Source organism: Phalacrocorax carbo, assembly GCF_963921805.1.
Source record: "Phalacrocorax carbo chromosome W unlocalized genomic scaffold, bPhaCar2.1 SUPER_W_unloc_4, whole genome shotgun sequence".
In the NCBI taxonomy this organism is placed as follows: Eukaryota; Metazoa; Chordata; class Aves; order Suliformes; family Phalacrocoracidae; genus Phalacrocorax; species Phalacrocorax carbo.
In genome coordinates, this window is record NW_026990255.1 from 1,234,562 (window position 1) to 1,253,305 (window position 18,744).

General features: G+C 44.7%; 1 pseudogene; it reads left to right on the top strand.

Annotated features, from left to right (window-relative positions):
• The first annotated feature begins 3,465 nt into the window (after window positions 1–3,465).
• LOC135310878 (uncharacterized) lies at window positions 3,466–5,002 on the top strand (annotated as a pseudogene).
• Window positions 5,003–18,744: the final 13,742 nt, after the last annotated feature.

An 18,744-nucleotide genomic window follows, 5' to 3' on the forward strand; every position in this document is an offset into this window, starting at 1 on the left:
TCCCAGGACAGTTTCTCCACAGCTGAGACACATGCCCGTAGGGAGGAAGAGAGATCTTTTTCATATCACCAGAGTTGGCCAGCCAATTCATCCACCATTGGTTCCTTTCCATCTTTCCAGGACATTACTACAATGAATTTGCATGCGACGATGGTGCACTCCATAGAAACTTCTGCCACATGGGTTGTGTGCACTGGGTTTCATCTGGATCTTTGGATAACCACTCGTTATTCAGGTCATCATAAATTACCTCCAGCATGGCTAATTCCCTTAGATACTAGATACCTTTCTCCATCGTGGTCCACTTGCCTGGGTGACATATAACATCTTCCTTGAAGGGATACCTTTTTTCACACCTAACAGGAGTTGCCTCCAGAGGCTGAGGGATTGTGTCCCTTTTCCAATTGCTTTGTTAATGCCCCCTTCCCTAGAAAGGGATCCCAGTTGTTTGACTTCCTTCCCCTCTAATGCCAGACTACTGGCCCCGTTATTCCAGCATCGGAGCAGCCAGGTGACAATGTGCTCACCTGAATGATGGCGAAAATCTTTTCACATGTCTTGCAGCTCACTAAAGGATAGGGATCGGGTAGTTTCCATTTCTTGTACGAGTGCTTCCTCTTCCTCCTCCTCTCCTCATGGTGGCCCTGCTCTTCCATCACCTCTTTCTAAACAAGATGACTTTCTCTTCCAAGATTTCTTCTTGTGTATAGGGGCAACTGATACTGATAAGGGTTGGTTCCTTGGTACAGCAGCAATACCTGTTGCCGAGGTTTAATTAGCCACAGTGCCTGTCCCGGGGGTTGGAGTAACCACAGTGACTGTTGCTTTGTCATCAGATCCAGAGACCTCTTCCACTTGAGGGTACTGAATAGTGTCGAACTGGGCTTGGTAGGCATGGGCCAGGCCCCAGCGCATTGCAGTGATTTGTGTCTCTCTGGAGTTCCCAGGGTAACAACATACTTTCTCCATATATTCTACTAGATATTCAGGATTCTGCACTTGTTCAGGGGTGAAGTTCCAAAACACTGGAGGTGCCCATCATCCTAAGTATTTGCCCATGCTGTCCCACACACCCTGCCACTCATAACTATCGAACCTTGGACAAATGTCTGGATGATATTCTTAAATTGCTTATTAACCTTAGAGAAAACTGAAACAATATTCCCAAGAAATGCCAATAGAAGTATCTTAACTACCCAAGGATGTTCAAGATACCACACAGCCACTCGCTCACTCCCCCCTGCGGTAGGACAGGGGAAAGAGAATTGGAAGAGTAAAAGTGAAAAAAAAACCAAAACCAAACAACTTGTGGGTTTGTATAAGAACAGTTTAATAATTGAAACAAAATAAAATAGTAGTAATAATAATGGTGATAATGATAAAAGAATGTACAGTGATGCACATTGGAGTTGCTCACCCCCTGCTGACTGATGCCCAGCTAGTCCCCAAGCAGCGGCCCCCTAGCCAGCTTTCCAGTAGTTGAGCATGACATCATATGGTATGGAATATCCCTTTGGCCAGTTTGGGTCAGCTGTCCTGGCTGTGCCCCCTCCCAGCTTCTTGTGCATCTCCAGCCTTCTTATTCAGTAGAGCATGGGAAGCTGAAAAGTCCTTGACTTGGTGTAAGCATAACTTAGCAACAACTAAAACATCAGTGTGTTATCAACATTATTCTCATACTAAATCCAAAATAAAGCCCTATACCAGCTACTAGGAAGAAAAATAATTCTATCCCAGCTGAAACCAGGAGAGATTCTAGTTACAAGACAGCTAGACGAAATTTGCACCTGCATGGGAGAGCCAGAAAGGCCAGAGCTTCACTTACTTCCCACTTAAGTGGTGTTTTGAATAGTGTAGTAGTTTTTATTGATTTTGGGGAAGAATCACACCTACCTTTGATCTCAATCAGAAGTGAAGCTGTAACCAGGGTGATGAAGTTAACCACACACTGATGCTGCTATGCCATCCAACTGACCACTAAGTCTGGGGACAATCAATGTATTCATTAATCTGTATTTTAGTCATTAGTTAAGCCTTAATGTAAGAGATGATAATGCATTTCTGTCAGAACCCCTCTCCTTTCAGACTCAAAGCCTAATTTTTAGATCCCAAAACCCTCACTCCTAGCGCTCAGGGTCCAAACCTCTGTTTTAAGGATTAAATTAAAGCCTCACTTTCAGGTAATAATGGTTCAGGGTATAAATGGTTGGGAGTTACTAATACAATCTAGTGTAGCTCAACTAAGGCTGGGACCCGGACCTGAAATTTAGCCAAGATAAGGAGGTAGCCGAAACAAGAACAGCCTGCACAATGACTAAACCTTGTTGCTTTAGGGAGTCAAAGAGACCTCAAGATTCGAAGTACCTAAACAAAGTCACGATGACATTTGGCCTTAAGAAAAGCAGACATACAGAGCCATAAAGATAAGGAACTGCAGAGCAGACACTAAACCAGAACAGACCACCCCTCAAGGGCAGTACATACGTGATCTCAGAACTGAGTTTGCGCGAACACAAGGGTTAACTAGCAGGGAGGAAGAATATGTCCTCCATCCAGAGACCCCTGACGACCACCCTGAGACACCAACAGGCATGCACAAATAACATCTGAATATATATATCTTTTATCAGAAAGCTAATGAATATGTATATGAAGCATGTACTTAACTGGCACAAGGAGATTTGACGGTATGCACGTTAGGAGGAGCAATCCTCCATGCATCCGGCGGGCATCCATGTCTCGGAGCGCATAGGCCCAGTCCTCTGCACATGCGCCTGGCCCCAGGGTCATCTTACAACATATGGGGTGGGGGCTTGGACCCTCTGGAACCCTCTGGAACTGTCAAGCATCCTCTAGTGATGATACTGTGCATGCGCCCCACTGCCGAGTGAGAGGTGTGGCTATACAAAACAGCTCATTGACTATGCAATGGGACAATGCTATAAAAGGCGGAACCAGCGGAGACCAGTTGGAATGTTCCCCCACCGGACTGAAGATACATTGGACTGACGGGACGCGGCAGATCCATGGTGGTAGCTATTGTAACTCTCTCTCTTTTTTCTTTTTTCTCTTTCTCTCCTTTTCTCTTGCGTACTTGTTGTTGGCCAAATAAAGTGACTTGGCACTTGACTCCATTTTGAGTCTTAATTCTGTCCCCAAGAATACAACAAACCTGGTCACGATAAAACATCCAATTGAACATCACTCAGAAGTTAAGCCCAGCCGCCCCTAGCCACCCAGAATTATCTGAGGTTGATTAGAAAGCAAGGGGGTTTAACTTCCGCCAAATTGTGCAACTCAACAGTGGATTGTGACATTTCTAAATTGGCGTCACGGACAGGCTTGTCAGAGAACAGAAAGTGCACTATTAAGGTGTGGCCCTCTGAGGGTGAAAAGGGAAAAGTGGCTAGCAGCATTAAGGTATGACCCTCTCAGGATGATACAGCCCCTTTTCTGTTAGGTAAAATGGCCACTCAGAAGGCAGTTAATGCCCACGATTATGTCTCGTCACTGGCCCAAGGGATAGAAAAGCTATATGATCATTTGGAGGCGCACCGATCTCACCCCTCACCTCAGGGACAAGATTGGGTGAAAAAACATCGGTTTCAACCGCAGAGTGTAGTAGACAGGATAAGGGTACTGCAGAAGGAAGCTAGGGTTAGACCAGGGAAAGGAAAAGCGGTAATTTGTGCAGTACTGGGTGCAAGTCTGGCAGCGGCGGTGGAAGATAGGAAATGGAGGCTTTGTCAAGCCGATGTCACAATAGACTCACTGCAGATGGTCATAAAGTCACTACAGGAACAATTGGAGGAAAACAAGCGATTGTTGCAGGAGAGAAATCAAAATGCCATACTGAAGGAAGAATTGAGGGATCAACTTTTGAGGGAAGCAGATACACTGGCGGAGGTAGAGGTGAAACTTTCACAGAAAGGGATACGGCAAGTTTACCCTCAGGGAGACTTGCAGAGGGCAAGGGAAACTGTAGAAAGCCTCCCTCACATGTACCCACTCATTAAAACAAAGTACTTGTACAAGGACAATAACGGTGACCAACCTCACGTTCTCACCAAAGAAGTCCCATTTACAGCAACTGAACTAGCAAAGTTGAAGAAAGACTTTGCAAGAACTCCGAAGGAATCGGAGACAGACTATGTGTGGAGAGTGTCCCTGTCAGGGGGGATGGAATTTTGTTGTCAGAGAAAGCAGCAGAAGGATATTGGGGTCCGGGTGTGTTCTTAACTACAGGTAATCGCTGAGCCCCATGGTCATTAACCCAGAGGGCCGCATATTGGGCTGGAGGGCTGAACCCTTTGGAGAGGGGAGATCCCCTTGCCATAACAGGTACGGTGGATCAATTAGTGGAAAGTGTGCAGAAAGCAGCCTGTCTCCAAATGATGTATGATCGGGAGCTCAAGCCCAAACAGAGTTGCCCAATGATGATGCCTGTACACCCAAAGAGGGTGACTCCCCTGATCTGGGGACTCCCTGACTCCCTGAAACCCATTGGGATCCAATTACAGGGGAAAATTCAAAATACTTCCAAAGGAGAAAGAACTATGGCCACTCTGGAAGGGATAATAACCCCCGACCACCAGCGGTCAGGAAGGAAAGTGTGGATGTGGGGGAGGTAGCGCAGGAATTAATCAGTTTTGGGAGAATATATGGCCCTGTTGGTGGATCATTCCGAAAAACCAAAACAAGGGTTGTATGGTCTGCAGAGCAAGTTAACAACCTGCAGCTGTCAATTGGGAAGGGCCAGGATTTGAGGCCACTCCGCAACAGTCATCCTAGGAGAGAGAGACCCCTAAGCTGACAGGGGTTATGGCATCTAGGGCTTCAGAAGGGCATTCCTCGAGACCTGATGGATGGACTCCCAACCCAAAAATTGGAAAAACTTGTACAGAAATGTTCAGGGAAGAAGGCCACTCTCAGATTAGTTCCTGATGCTCCACCCATGATAGATCTTGAGGGGGAGCTGACTAGGGAAAAGGCAGAAAACTAGACCCTCCATTCCCCAAAGGTGAGGAGGGGAGCAGAGGATGGATGTTTGTAAGACAACTCACCGTGAATGTAAGAGGGGATTTATTAATCACAGTAGCTGTAGGACTATCATGGTTCAGCCTCAGGTGGCAACTTAGCACCACACAGCCGCTCGCTCACTCCCCACCCCGTGGGTTGGGGAAGAGAATCGGAAGAGCAAAAGAACTTGTGGGTTGAGATAAGCACAGTTTAATAATTACAATAAAATAATAATAATAATAATAATAATGACAATAATGTTAATATAATAAAATGGAAAAGGAAGGGAAAGAAAAAATAGGAAAAAAACCCACAGAAACATGAATGATACAGCCGCTCACCACCTGCTGACAGACACTGCCTGTCCCTGAGACGCGATTGCTCCATCCCTCCCCCAGCCAGCCCCTCCCAGTTAGCATACTGGGCATGACTTTACATGATATGGAATATCCCTTTGGCCAGTTTGAATCCGCTCTGCCAGGCTTCCCCATATTTGTATTTCAGCCATCACCCACCATACTACAGAGGCTTTACCTGCTTTGCTTGCTTGATTGCAGCACATGTTTCACAGTCGTGGATGACCTGAGCAATAACATCCATGGTCAAGTCCACCCCTCGATCACGAGCCCACCTGTATGTTGCATCTCTCCCTTGATAGCCTGAGGTGTCATGGGCCCACCGAGCTAGAAATAGTTCACCCTTCTGTGCCAGTCCAGATCCACCTCAGCCACTTCAGTCTTGGCAGCCTGATCCACCTGCTGGTTGTTTCGATGTTCTTCAGTGGCCCAACTCTTGGCGACGTGAGCATCCACATGACGTACCTTTACAACCAGGTTCTGTACCCGGGCAGCAATATCTTGCCACAATGTGGCAGCCCAGATGGGTTTACCTCTGTGCTGCCACTTGTTTTGCTCCCACTGCTGTAAGCAGCCCCACAGGGCATTTGCCACCATCCAGGAGTCAGTATAGAGATAGAGCACTGGCCACTTTTCCCGTTCAGCGATGTCTAAGGCCAGCTGGATGGCCTTTACCTCTGCAAACTGGCTCGATTCAACTTCTCCTTCAGCAGTTTCTGCTACTTGTCGTGTAAGACTCCATACAGCAGCCTTCCATCTCTGGTGCTTTCCCACAAGGCGACAGGACCCATCAGTGAACAGGGCATATTGCTTCTCATCTTCTGGCAGTTTGTTATACAGTGGGGCTTCTTCAGCACGTGTCACCTCCTCCTCTGGTGATAATCCAAAATCTTTGCCTTCTGGCCAGTCCATAATCACTTCCAAGATTCCAGGGGGATTGGGGTTTCCTACTCGAGCCCGCTGGGTGATCAGTGCAACCCATTTACTCCACGTAGAATCAGTTGCATAGTGCGTAGAGTGGAAGTTTCCTCTGAAACTCCAGACCAGCACTGGCAGTCGGGGTGCCAGGAGCAACTGTGCCTCAGTACCAACCACTTCTGAAGCAGGTCAAACCCCTTCCTATGCTGCCAATGTATCTTTTTCAGTTGGAGTATAGCGGGCTTCGGACCCTCTGTATCCACGACTCCAGAACCCTAGGGGTCAACCTTGGGTCTCCCCATGTGCTTTCTGCCAGAGGCTCCAGGTAGAGCCATTCTCCCCGGCTACAGTGCAGAGCACTTTCTTTACATATTGTTCTGCCCGGACTGGCCCAAGAGCTACTGCATGAACTATCTCCTGCCTAATCTGTTCAAAGGCTTGTCGTTGCTCATGGCCTTATTTGAAATCATTCTTCTTCCGGGTCACTTGATAGAGAGGACTTACATTCAGACTATAATCTGGAATATGCATTCTCCAAATACCTACAATGCCCAAAAGCGCTTGTGTTTCCTTTTTGCTAGTTGGTGTAGACATGGCTGCTATTTTGTTGATTGCATCCATTGGGATGTGATGACGGCCATCTTGACATTTGATTCTTAAGAACTGGATCTCTTGTGCAAGTCCTTTATGTTTACTTTTCTTTTGTCAAAAACAGCTTTCAGAAGGATTTGGACTATTTACTTCCCTTTCTCAAAAAATTCTTCTGCTGTGTTGCCCCAAATGATGATGTCATCAGTATATTATTGAAGGTGTTCTGGAGTTTCTCCCTGTTCCAGTACAGTCTGAATCAGTCTATGGCAAATGGTAGGACTGTGTTTCCACCCCGGTGCAGCCGATTCCAGGTATACTGGATGCCCCTCCAAGTGAAAGCAAACTGTGGCCTGCACTCTGCTGCCAGAGGGATTGAGAAGAATGCTTTAGCCATATCAATTGTGGCATACCACTTGGCTGCCTTTGACTCCAGGTCGTATTGGAGTTCTAGCATGTCTGGCACAGCAGCACTCAGCGGTGGAGTGACTTCATTAAGGCCACGATAGTCTACTGTTAGTCTCCACTCACCATTAAGTTTCCCCACTGGCCATATGGGACTGTTAAAGGGTGAGTGGGTCTTACTGATCACTCCTTGGCTCCCCAGTCAACAAATGAGCTCATGGATGGCAGAGAGTCTCGGCTGGTGCGTTTTTGCTGCCTTTGCACTGTTTTGGTGGCGATCGGCACCTGTTGTTCTTTGACCTTCAGCAACCCCACAACAGAAGGGTCCTTCGAGAGGCCAGGCAAGGTAGACAGCTGTTCAATTCCCTCCATCTCCAAGGCAGCTACACCAGAAGCCCACCTGTACCCTTTTGGGTCCTTGAAATACCCTCTCCTGAGGTAGTCTATGCCAAGGATGCACGGAGCCTCGGGGCCAGTCACAATGGGGTGCTTTTGCCACTCATTCCCAGTTAGGCTCACTTTGGCCTCCAATACAGTTAGCTCTTGGGATCCCCCTGTCACTCCAGCAATACTGATTGGTTCTGCCCCTGTCTAGTCTGATGGCATTAGGGTGCACTGTGCGCCGGTGTCCACTAAACTTTATACTCCTGTGGGTCGGACGTACCAGGCCATCGGATCCACACAGTCCAGTAAACCCGGTTATCCCTTTCCTCCACCTGGCTGGAGGCAGGGCGCCTCTAGTCCTGATCATAGTGTTCATCACTCACCTCCTGTACATATGAATCACAAGTGTCTCTATTAAGAGCAGAAAGAAAATCAGCGCTTCTGCTCCTCTGTCTGGGGACTTGCTCACTGCAAAGTGGAGCAGCAGCTCTCCTGGTGAAACTCCCCTGAGTGATCGTTTTCCCTTGCAGCTCACGTACCCGTGCCTCTAGGGTCGAGGTAGGTTTTCCATCCCACTTCTTCGTGTCCTCTCCGTGGTCACGCAGGTAAAACCATAGGGTGCCCCATCATGTGTATCCCTTCTCTTGAGCAAAGGAATGCTTACTCCTAATGGCTGAGATACTGGTCCGTACTGGTGGGGAGAAGGACCTATCTTCTTTGAGTTCCTGGACCTCTAGGGATAGTTTCTCCACAGCAGAGACGAGCGAGGAAGAGAGATTTGCTTCATACTCCCAGAGTTTATCAATCAACTCCTCCACTCTTGGTGCCTCGTCCTCTTTCCAGGACATTACTGCCAATGAGTTTGCATACGAGGATGATGCGCTCCGTACAAACTTCCGCCTCATGGGTCGTGTGCACTCGGCTTCATCTGGATCTTTGGATGACCGCTGATCATCCAGGTCACCATAAATCACCTCAAACACGGCTAGTTCCCTCAGGTACTGGATACCTTTCTCCATGGTCATCCATTTTCCTAGGCGAAATACAACATCTTCCTTGAAGGGATACCTTTCTCTCACACCTGACAGGAGTTGCCTCCAGAAGATGAGGGCTTGTGTTCCTTTTCCAATTGCTTTATCAATGCCCCCTTCCCTAGAGAGCTATCCCAGTTGTTTTAATAACAAATCTCCTAGGCAGAACATCTCTAATCAGTGCGGAGCACAGCAAATGACAAAAACCAACAGGAATTTTTAATGTCTACTTTACATTCAGCATGGTAGAGACTGGACAACCTAATATTAAGAACAGATGAATCAATGCTGTGACCAGCGACTGTAAGTTTTTCAAGCCCTTTGTGCCCCACTTTGGGCACCAAAAAGGACTGTCGTTGTTCAGCCTCAGCTGGCAACTAAGCACCACGCAGCCACTCGCTCACTCCCCCCACCCCTGTGGGATGGGGAAGAGAATCGGAGGAGCAAAAGAACTTGTGGGTTGAGATAAGAACAGTTTAATAATTACAATAAAATAATAATTATAATGATTATGTTAATAATGACAGTAATGATAATATAATAAAATGGAAAAGGGAAAAAACCAGAAACACAAACGATACAGCCGCTCACCACCTGCTGACAGACACTGCCTGTCCCTGAGACGCGATTGCTCCATCCCTCCCCCAGCCAGCCCCTCCCAGTTAGCATACTGGGCATGACTTTACATGATATGGAATATCCCTTTGGCCAGTTTGAATCCGCTCTCTTAGCTGTGCCCCCTCCCCTCCCGGCTTCTTGTGCACCCGGCAGAGCATGGGAAGCTAGAAATGTCCTTGACTAGTACAAACGCTACCCAGCAACAACCAAAACATCTGTGTGTTTTCTCAACATTGTTTTCATGCTAAGTTCAAAGCACAGCACTACGCCAGCTAGAGTGAAGAAAATTAACTCTGTCCCAGCTAAAACCATGACAGGCCACTAGGAATGTGCGAGGATGAGCTTGCCAAGAGTGAGAGGCACCACCTGGCTTATTTGCCTCACTGTGCTCAGTGCAGTATCCTTCATCTTCCCAGCACAGCACTTACCAGCCTCTTCTGCCACCAAGGTGTGATTAAAAAGGTGTCCTAAGGGCTGGTACTCCTTGCAAACTAACCCCAGATCCAAAGAAGGATCTAAGAGACTTAAGGAAAAAATGGACATAGAATATTTCTTGTATTCATTCAGAAAGTATTTTCAATTAAGCAAACAACCAAATCCCTAAACAACAAAATCCCACTCTGATCAAGGAGAGGTACATGAAAGCCACTTCAAGAGCTGGACCTACATTAAGACCACATTTCTTCTTCAAGACAACAGCTGCCATTTATGAATTGTATTTTAGAAAAACAAATTATTTTAATAATCCATTTAGAGCCAAGATTGTCTGTCAATATTTAACTATGGTACTCTTTCTTTTTTCTTTGTGATATCCCAGTGTATTGCTCCTCTAGGCAATCTGTATTCTTCCTGTTCCTTTAAAGTTGAATTTTTATCTTTTCAGGATAGGTTGCTTCTGCCACTGAAGCCAATGGTAAAATTTCCTGAAAACTGAGATTGAACACCTTCTATAACTGTATAGCATCTTTCTGGATTAGACTTCTTTATGAAATACCACATTTGATTGACTTTTCTGATTTGTCCCCACATTTATTTTGTATTATCTATGAAAAACATAGTATGATGACAAAAATACAGTAATATTCTGGCAATAAGCTTTATCTTAAAATGCCACAACTATGGCATGTAGGTAAAAAAACAGATTGCAAAAGAAAATCAAATACAGTAACTAGGCAGAATCAACCCATGCTTTTATTTCCATTGCATATAAAAATTTCATATGAAGGTATTGATTTACAGTACTATCCCATAGGCTGTAAGAGAGGCTAAGAAACCAGTAGAAGAATCATCTTGTGCAATGTTCACACAAGTTGCCACTCTCAAGACATACCCAAAGGAAAAATCAAATTAAAACAATAACAGAAATTGTTCAAATTTCTGTCATTATATCATCTCATTTATACTGTTTAAAACAAAAGCAATCAATTTCCTTTGGGCCAGGGCTGCTAAAATCTACAGTTTGTGTCAAAAAGGAGGCTTTTTTTTCACTGAGAAGTCACATGCTACAAGGGCTGGGCATCACTGTAATGGAAGAGAGGCATTTACCTTGCTCTGACAAATTGCTCAGTCCTAAGTAGTCTGGAGCAACATGATAGTCAAACACCAAGAGATACTCAGAGTCCAACCTGCATCTCTAATACTATTGTTATTGAAAGATCTAAAGGTTTACCACTCTCCTGTAGATCTAGTGCGTTATGCTATACACACCTGTACAAAGCCTTAGGTACATCTATATAAAATAAAAGCTTTGGCTGCTTATAACACTAATAGCATTTCCAAGATTAAAGTTTTCTTTTGTCCTACTTTATGTATTCTGCTTATACAGTGATAATTTGTGCTAATAAATAAAATAGGGATATTACAGACAACTGTAAAAGAAGTGTATGAGTTATACTCTTTTAATTCCAATTATTCCATTTTCCAATATACATTAAAATCAAATTCTTATTAGAGATGCTTTCCAAAACTGTTTCAGTACAATTCAGTACTGAAATACAGCATAAATTTTTTTTCAGGAGCAAGTAATGGCTGCAATAACCCCTGATGATAGCCTGTAAAAAGATAATCAGAGGCAATGCAATTATATTGCCATAAGACTGGACAAGATTGAACTTCCAGTAGGGTCATGAATGAAAGCTCATTGTAGTATCATGCATACTAGCTTGTACTAGGAACCCCATCAGTTAGCAACTAAAACTATGGTAGAAATGCCCAGCCCAAGCCCCATAGCTACCTTACTTTCAAATGCAGCAAAACAGAAGACAATATTGTTTAAAGTTAAGGCACAGCACTGGGACCAAAGACCTGCAGCTTTTTTTATGGGTATATCTGTATGTTTTTTATACTTTTTTTGAATCTTCCATAAACAAGCTCTAAGGTGACATAGAATATATTACAGAAGAAAAGATGTACAAAGAATATGTATACACAATAATCATTCTCTCACCAAGAGTTTCCAAATATAGCAAGACTACCCTGACAAGGATGTTATAATAAGAAATCATAATTTACAATTAACATTACAGTATGTACATTACAATAAATAAATGGTTGTAAACAGACAAACAAGACACTATTATAGGTAAGGTCATTTGTTGAGAAAAATGCATGGCACAAATAAATAATGCGTTTGAAAAAACTGTCAGCTTTCTGCAAAATCAATTTCATTTTTAAAAACTTCTGAATGCTATTTGTTCTATCTATATTCTTTCATTATTGTTTTTTACCAGTGACACAAAAAAATTTAAAAATTCAAATACAGCATTATTGAGTACAGTAACTTGCAAGCTAAAGCTTACTGTTATAAGCAATGTGAATTTTCTGTCCCCCCACTCAATACCCAACTCACTGCATTTTCTTATGGCAAAAATATTCAGACCACATAAAGCCACTTGTAAATTGTACTGTTTTAAAACAGTGTGCAATGCTAAAACACATTTTGGCAAAAGAGGAAAAAAAGATTGTACAATGCACTATATTCCTGGCTCTAAGAAATGACGGAAAACCAGCGGAAGACAGGCACCATCCGATGATGATCAGCAAGTCCCATTTATTGGCAATCAGCAAACATCTTTTATACCGTTCGTTAATTAGCACATACATATTGCAAAAGCGCAGCTCATCATTGGCTGGGAGGTAAATGCCAACTCCTCCCATGCTTATCTCTTGTGTTCAGCCTTGCAATTAGCAGTTACTTGTTTCTCACATTGTTTTACCGATCAGCAACAGCTGGGCTCACACTCCTTTGTAAAACACCAGCTGGCCTCACATTCTTCTGTTGACCAACAGCTGGGCCCAAGGTCGCTTCCGACCTGGAGCCTGTTTTCCTACTTCAATGCCCTCTTTCTGCTAGCCATTCCCGGGCTAGAGTTTCCCACATTTCCCCCTTTTTCTTTTGTTCCTTGAGAAAGGAACACGGCACTCATACTTCTTTCCATCATTTGTTGCATACATTGCGATATAGAAGGGACACACATTAATATAATAATAAACAGTATAAATATTATTAATCCCATCTGCAAAATACTCTTGATCCAATTGCCAATGCCCCATCCATTAAACAAGCTGTTAAACCAATGCCATGGATCATCCTGTCTTACAGAGTCTACATCTAGTAATAAGTCAGATAATGCCTTTGATGTGGCATTTGTTTGCTTAGCTAGCCAACATCCTAGCTTGTTTAATGTCGTGAGGCTTTGAGCAACACCAACTCCAGGAGCCAAGAAGGAAACAGCTATGATCTTTGTAGGATTCCAAAATTCAGCTGTAGAGTCACAGTTATCCTCAAACTTATGAGTGCTCCTTTCGCTTCTCATCTTTCTATGATGTTGATAAATCATTGAAGTGTTAGGGGTAAGAAACGTTAGGCGACCTATAGAGCAAGGCCCTCCCTTTATATGTGACGGGATGCCAGGCCAAGCCCGATCTCCACAAATTAAAAACAAACCTGCAGGTAGCGCAATAGGCATATTGTTAGAGCGTGATATATTTACAGAGGTATAGTTACACCAAGCAGTAGCATTTTTATATATACTTAGGGTAGCATTCACAGACCAAGAAAGAGACTGGTTCTTTCCTGTGTAAGTAAAATATAAACAAACATCCACTGACAAAGAACCCAATAGCTCAAGCTCTTGTGGCTCAAGATTAGTTTGAGGGCGATGGACTGCCCAACCGTCCCAATTATTCACACAATTCTGGGGAGTATCACAAAGGCTCCCTAAGTGTGGTATTTTGTAGTATCACTAGCGTCCAATTATCAACTGGCACTCCAACCAAACAGGTGGAGAAGGGATTTCCTGGTGATGACAATGATAGGCAGATGGAATCTTGGCCTATTAGATTTGCCAGGGTAACCCATACATTCTGTTTGGGCTGGGGTGGTATGTATATGCCCTCGGTGATTCTTATCACGATACTTACGATGACTAATGGGAGTACTCTCGTGTACATTTTCTCTTTGTCTTTTCCTAGTGCCTTGGTGTTACTTCCCATATTTCAGGTGTATTGTCTAGAACCCTCTACCTCGTGGCCTGTGATGATTAAAGCCTTATGTGTCTGTAAGTGGTGATAGTAGCAACTGTCACACCACCTCCTAGCTCGATGGGTTTTTACCCACCTACGCTATTGACAGTTATGACATTCTCTTAGTGCCCAGGGTTGGCACTTATCGCATTGGGGACATTCTATCCGTATCCTGTCTACCTCTACCGGTGTAGTCATACGTCTTCACCGTCTACTTTGCAGATTTCGTTCTTCTGTTCACTAGGCATAGCCTTTACCCACCTACTGGGTATCCACCTCAGACCTGTGGGGGTAAGCACACACATGTAACCTCGACCAAAATACTTGACTTCTACAGGCCCTTGCCATAGACCAGTGGAAGGGTCTCGATACTTCACCATTACTGCCTGTCTTGACTCTTTCCTATCGTCATTTCCATGCACCCACGCAGGAGGGTTATCGTGTTCTGCAAATATACATAAGTGATTTAATACAAACAAAACTTCTGCACAAACAAAACTTTTGCCATTCCAACACCCTTATCTTCTCCCCCTTTTTCTTTTTGCACTGAGTAAGTGCACCCAAAATGTGAGTAGAACCATGGAATATGGTGAGATCGATGGGGAGATCGAGGTCCAGGCGGTCTACTGCTCTCTGGACGATCTCGGAGCTAAGACGTTGTATCATAGTGTGTTGTTCAGCAGTCGGTCGGACCGGCGCGGCAGGGTCAGTGCCCTTTAACATTGGGTGAAAAACTGAGAGTCACTGATGCGCCACCCAAGGTATTTCCATACCGGTGAACGTTGAACCTTCTCTGCTGCTATTACTAGGTCGTGTAGCTGGAGCTGTTGCTGTAAATATAATTCTTGCTGTGCTGAGAAAGGTTGTACTTGTGCAAACAAGATGTCATCCATGTAAGGGTAAATTATAGTGTCCGGCCATTGCTGCCTCGCTTCTTTCAATGCAGCATCTACGAAGAGTTGACACAGAGTAGGGCTATTCTGCATGCCTTGTGGCAATACTGTCCATTCGAAGCGTAAGTCAGGAACCTCTCTGTTGATTGCCGGTAATGTAAATGCAAACCGCTGGGTATCCTGAGGATGCAGCTTTGTAGTAAAAAAGCAGTCCTTTAAGTCAATAATTAGTAAATGCCAGTCAGTTGGTAGCATGGCTGGATTTGGAAGGCTAGGCTGTAAAGCCCCCATTGCTTGCATTTGCTGATTTACTGCCCGTAGATCATGTAACAGCTTGAGATGTCCTTGATCTAATTGTTGTTTTATTAATATACGGGCTTGTTGTAGACTTTCCCGTTTGAGCGGTCACTGCCCGACCCATACTGGCTCTTCTGTGAGCCATGTCAGTGGGATTGGGAAAGTCCATGTGGCAGTGACCCTCTTTGGTTACTGTTGAGAGTTTTTGGCTGGACCCAATGGGGCGAGAGCGGCACAAACTTGTTGCTGAACGTGTACCATTCCCTGCCCAACTTCCCTCAATGCTTCAACTAACATAGCTCGGGGGCCGGGAGGCACCCGACTCATGCATTCAAGCATCACCTCAATGCCTGCGTCTAGGGGAAGTGTAATTAAAATGCTCTTAGCAGCATGGTTGGAGTTTTCCATAACACACTGACGCAGCAATGGGCCCTTCATAAAAATTTTCCAATCAAGAGGATTATGGTGTGCTAATAAATTTTGATTGTTAGCAGGGTCTGGTTGATAGATGACAGGGAAAGCCTGAGCTAACAAATCGGCGGTCTCTAGGTCCCCGTTCTGTAATGCCTCTAACCCGATTTTCCGCCAGTCAACCTGGCTACACACAGCAGGCACAGAACGGTGACTAGACGTGCTCGGCTTATTTTCCTCCACCGGAGAGACTACATCACATAAATTTTCAATATCTTCACCTCCCTTTCCCAAGCTTATTCCTCCTCCGCTAGTTTCTACAGATGTAGATTTATCAGGGGCGGGAGGAGGGGGAATAAGGGGTTTTCGAGGTACGACAACTGGGATCCCCGAGAAGGGAGGTGAGAGATTGTCTAAGCCAATTCCAATCTTTCCAGCATTGGGGTCACAGTTGTCTAGCCGATCAGAGGCGGCTGTTGCTAATCTTTTTTCAGTTTTATATTTTTTCATACAGTTAATCACTTCCCACCAAGGTTTCATTAACTTTTCCGCTGTCTTATCGTCATCTATCACCAAATCCCACAAACAAACAATCATCATAGGCTCTCCCTTGTTTTATTCCCATATAAAAGGGGATCCCTCCTGTATCCTTAACCTTAGTCATAGCTGCTCGAGCAACTCTCATCGCTTCTCTACACTTCTCTGGTCCCAATAAAACCTGTGCCTCCGTTCTAAAGAACGCTCCCAGCCCTAACAGTTCATCCAAGGTAACGCCTTGAAGGGGATCTCCCGGTGCCCTCTGGGTTGCAGCTGACGCCTGTGCCTCAGCTTGCCAGTGAGCCTCCCACAGCAATCTTTGGTGTGGCAAAAAAATCAACTCGGCGAGCCCTTTAATATCGGCAGGCAACAAGACATGTGCAGTGAACAGATAGTCCAGCATTTGTCTTACAGGCTCACTCGATACTCCGAACTGACTAACAGTGAACCGTAACTGGGACAATAATTTCCAGTCTAACGCAGTAATCTCTGCCTGCAGTCCTCCCCCGGGATTCGGTCTATAAATTACCGGAAAAGCGAGAGTACCACCGGCTTCAGCTAGTTCAGGATCACCCTTTTCTGCCCCCTCCCGCGCTAATGCTGCCCATGCCCCTCGCCGCTCCCGCACAACAGCTTCTGCTAAGTCAGATTCCGCTCCAGGCATCGGCTCATGGCCTAGGCCGGGAGCCGGTACCGTTGCGGGCTGGTTATTCGCAGTAGCGGGAGTTGCGGGTGACGAGGGCAAGTTTGAGGGGTCTGCCGGCCCAGGGGGCAGGTAGACAGTTGAAACCGCAGGCGGGCCCGGGGTGCTAAGTCCCCAGTCTAAGCCGTAGCTCCGATTTCGCTCTTGAGCTGAGACAGCTTGCTGCACAGCTGGCTTTTCTGCTTGTATCTGCAATAACTCGTTATGTACTACCTTCCATAGCTTACTCATTTTCTTTGCAGTTTTATCATCCTCTAACACCGCCTCCCACAAACTGTCCCCCACCTTTCTCCACTCTGCCAGTTCATGCACCGTATGTGGGTTTACAAAGTGTCCCTTCTCGCATCCCCAGCTTATCAACAACGGTAGTTCTTTACGTAAATCTATACCCTTAATGTTACGCCTCTCTAAAAGAGATGTAAAGAAATCATATGCTGCTTGCCTCTGCATTGTGCTCGTCGGCGCCATTGCAGCTCCCAAGGTCTCGGCAGCATGTATCGGCTGAGCCCACCTATGTGGTCGCCCAGGGCACGCAGACTGAGCCCACCTATGTGGTCGCCCAGGGTACGCAGACCAGCTGCGCTGTCTGTTTTGCCGTCCCTCTGCTTGCAGGACCCGAACCCTACGCTGGACCGTCTGTGGTATCACGTCGGGGTCACCATTTGACGGAAAACCAGCGGAAGACAGGCACCATCCAATGATGATCAGCAAGTCTCGTTTATTGGCAATCAGCAAACATCTTTTATACCGTTCGTTAATTAGCACATACATATTGCAAAAGTGCAGCTCATCATTGGCTGGGAGGTAAATGCCAACTCCTCCCATGCTTATCTCTTGTGTTCAGCCTTGCAATTAGCAGTTACTTGTTTCTCACATTGTTTTACCGATCAGCAACAGCTGGGCTCACACTCCTTTGTAAAACACCAGCTGGCCTCACATTCTTCTGTTGACCAACAGCTGGGCCCAAGGTCGCTTCCGACCTGGAGCCTGTTTTCCTACTTCAATGCCCTCTTTCTGCTAGCCATTCCTGGGCTAGAGTTTCCCACAAAGAAATGATATAATTTTCTATTATTTGATTTCCCACGTGTATGGGTGTATATCTCACAATATGGTGTTAGTCTCTTCATTTACTTTCAATTAGTGCAGATACAAAACTTTTTCAGGTCCCTATTTGTTATTTTGGAATGTATATTGCTTTTCCATTATTAAGGTTCCATGGCACTCTTGGGGATTGAAAGGCTTTTCAGATGGATCAGTTTCAGGAAGAAACTTTCATATCTGCAAGTTTACTACAAAATGAACCCAAACAGGAAATGGCTGTTTCTGTTTTCTTTTGTTAAGAAATCATCTTGATATTGTCATTTTACCAGAATTTTAGAGCAAAAGTCTGCTAACTTCCCTAGGCAACTATTTCCCATTGTCTACTCTCAAAACTACAATTTTAATGAAGGGTAAAGTGGAGGAGATAAAAGTCCTTCTTTCATGTGACCAAACAACAGGACTGGAAAATGACAAATATGAACTCCTACTTCCCTTTAACTTTCCAAGTTACAGAAGCTTTCAGTGCCAATCAAACTGAAAAGCAGGATTCCCTCAGCACAAGTTGGATAAAGGATGAAAAGATCTGAGATTGAAATAATGTGGAGAAAACTGCAGCTCTCATGATGCATTGCTCATTTACTTAAAAACATAAAAAGAAAAAACTGACTTGGCTCTTCTTGCAACAAAAACATGAAAAAATAATGCTAATCATTATTTTTATGTTGTACATGTCTCAGATTAGCAAAGAGTTTAACTAGATAGCTGACACATAAAAAGCCATTAAGAGAGTCAAAATTGGAAATATTACATTTTTTACCAAAATAAATATTCCATACATTGTATTAGCCTGCTCTGATTTAGCAGTCTATAGTTCTCAGCCAAAAATGGTCTGGAAACCTTGTTTCAGAGGGACAAATTTTATTAATACAGCAGAAGAGCTCCTTTTGTATTAAAAAGACAATTCAGTACCTTTCTTATAGGCTCTAGTCCTGCAAGTTCTAATCTTAGTGGTGCAGTTG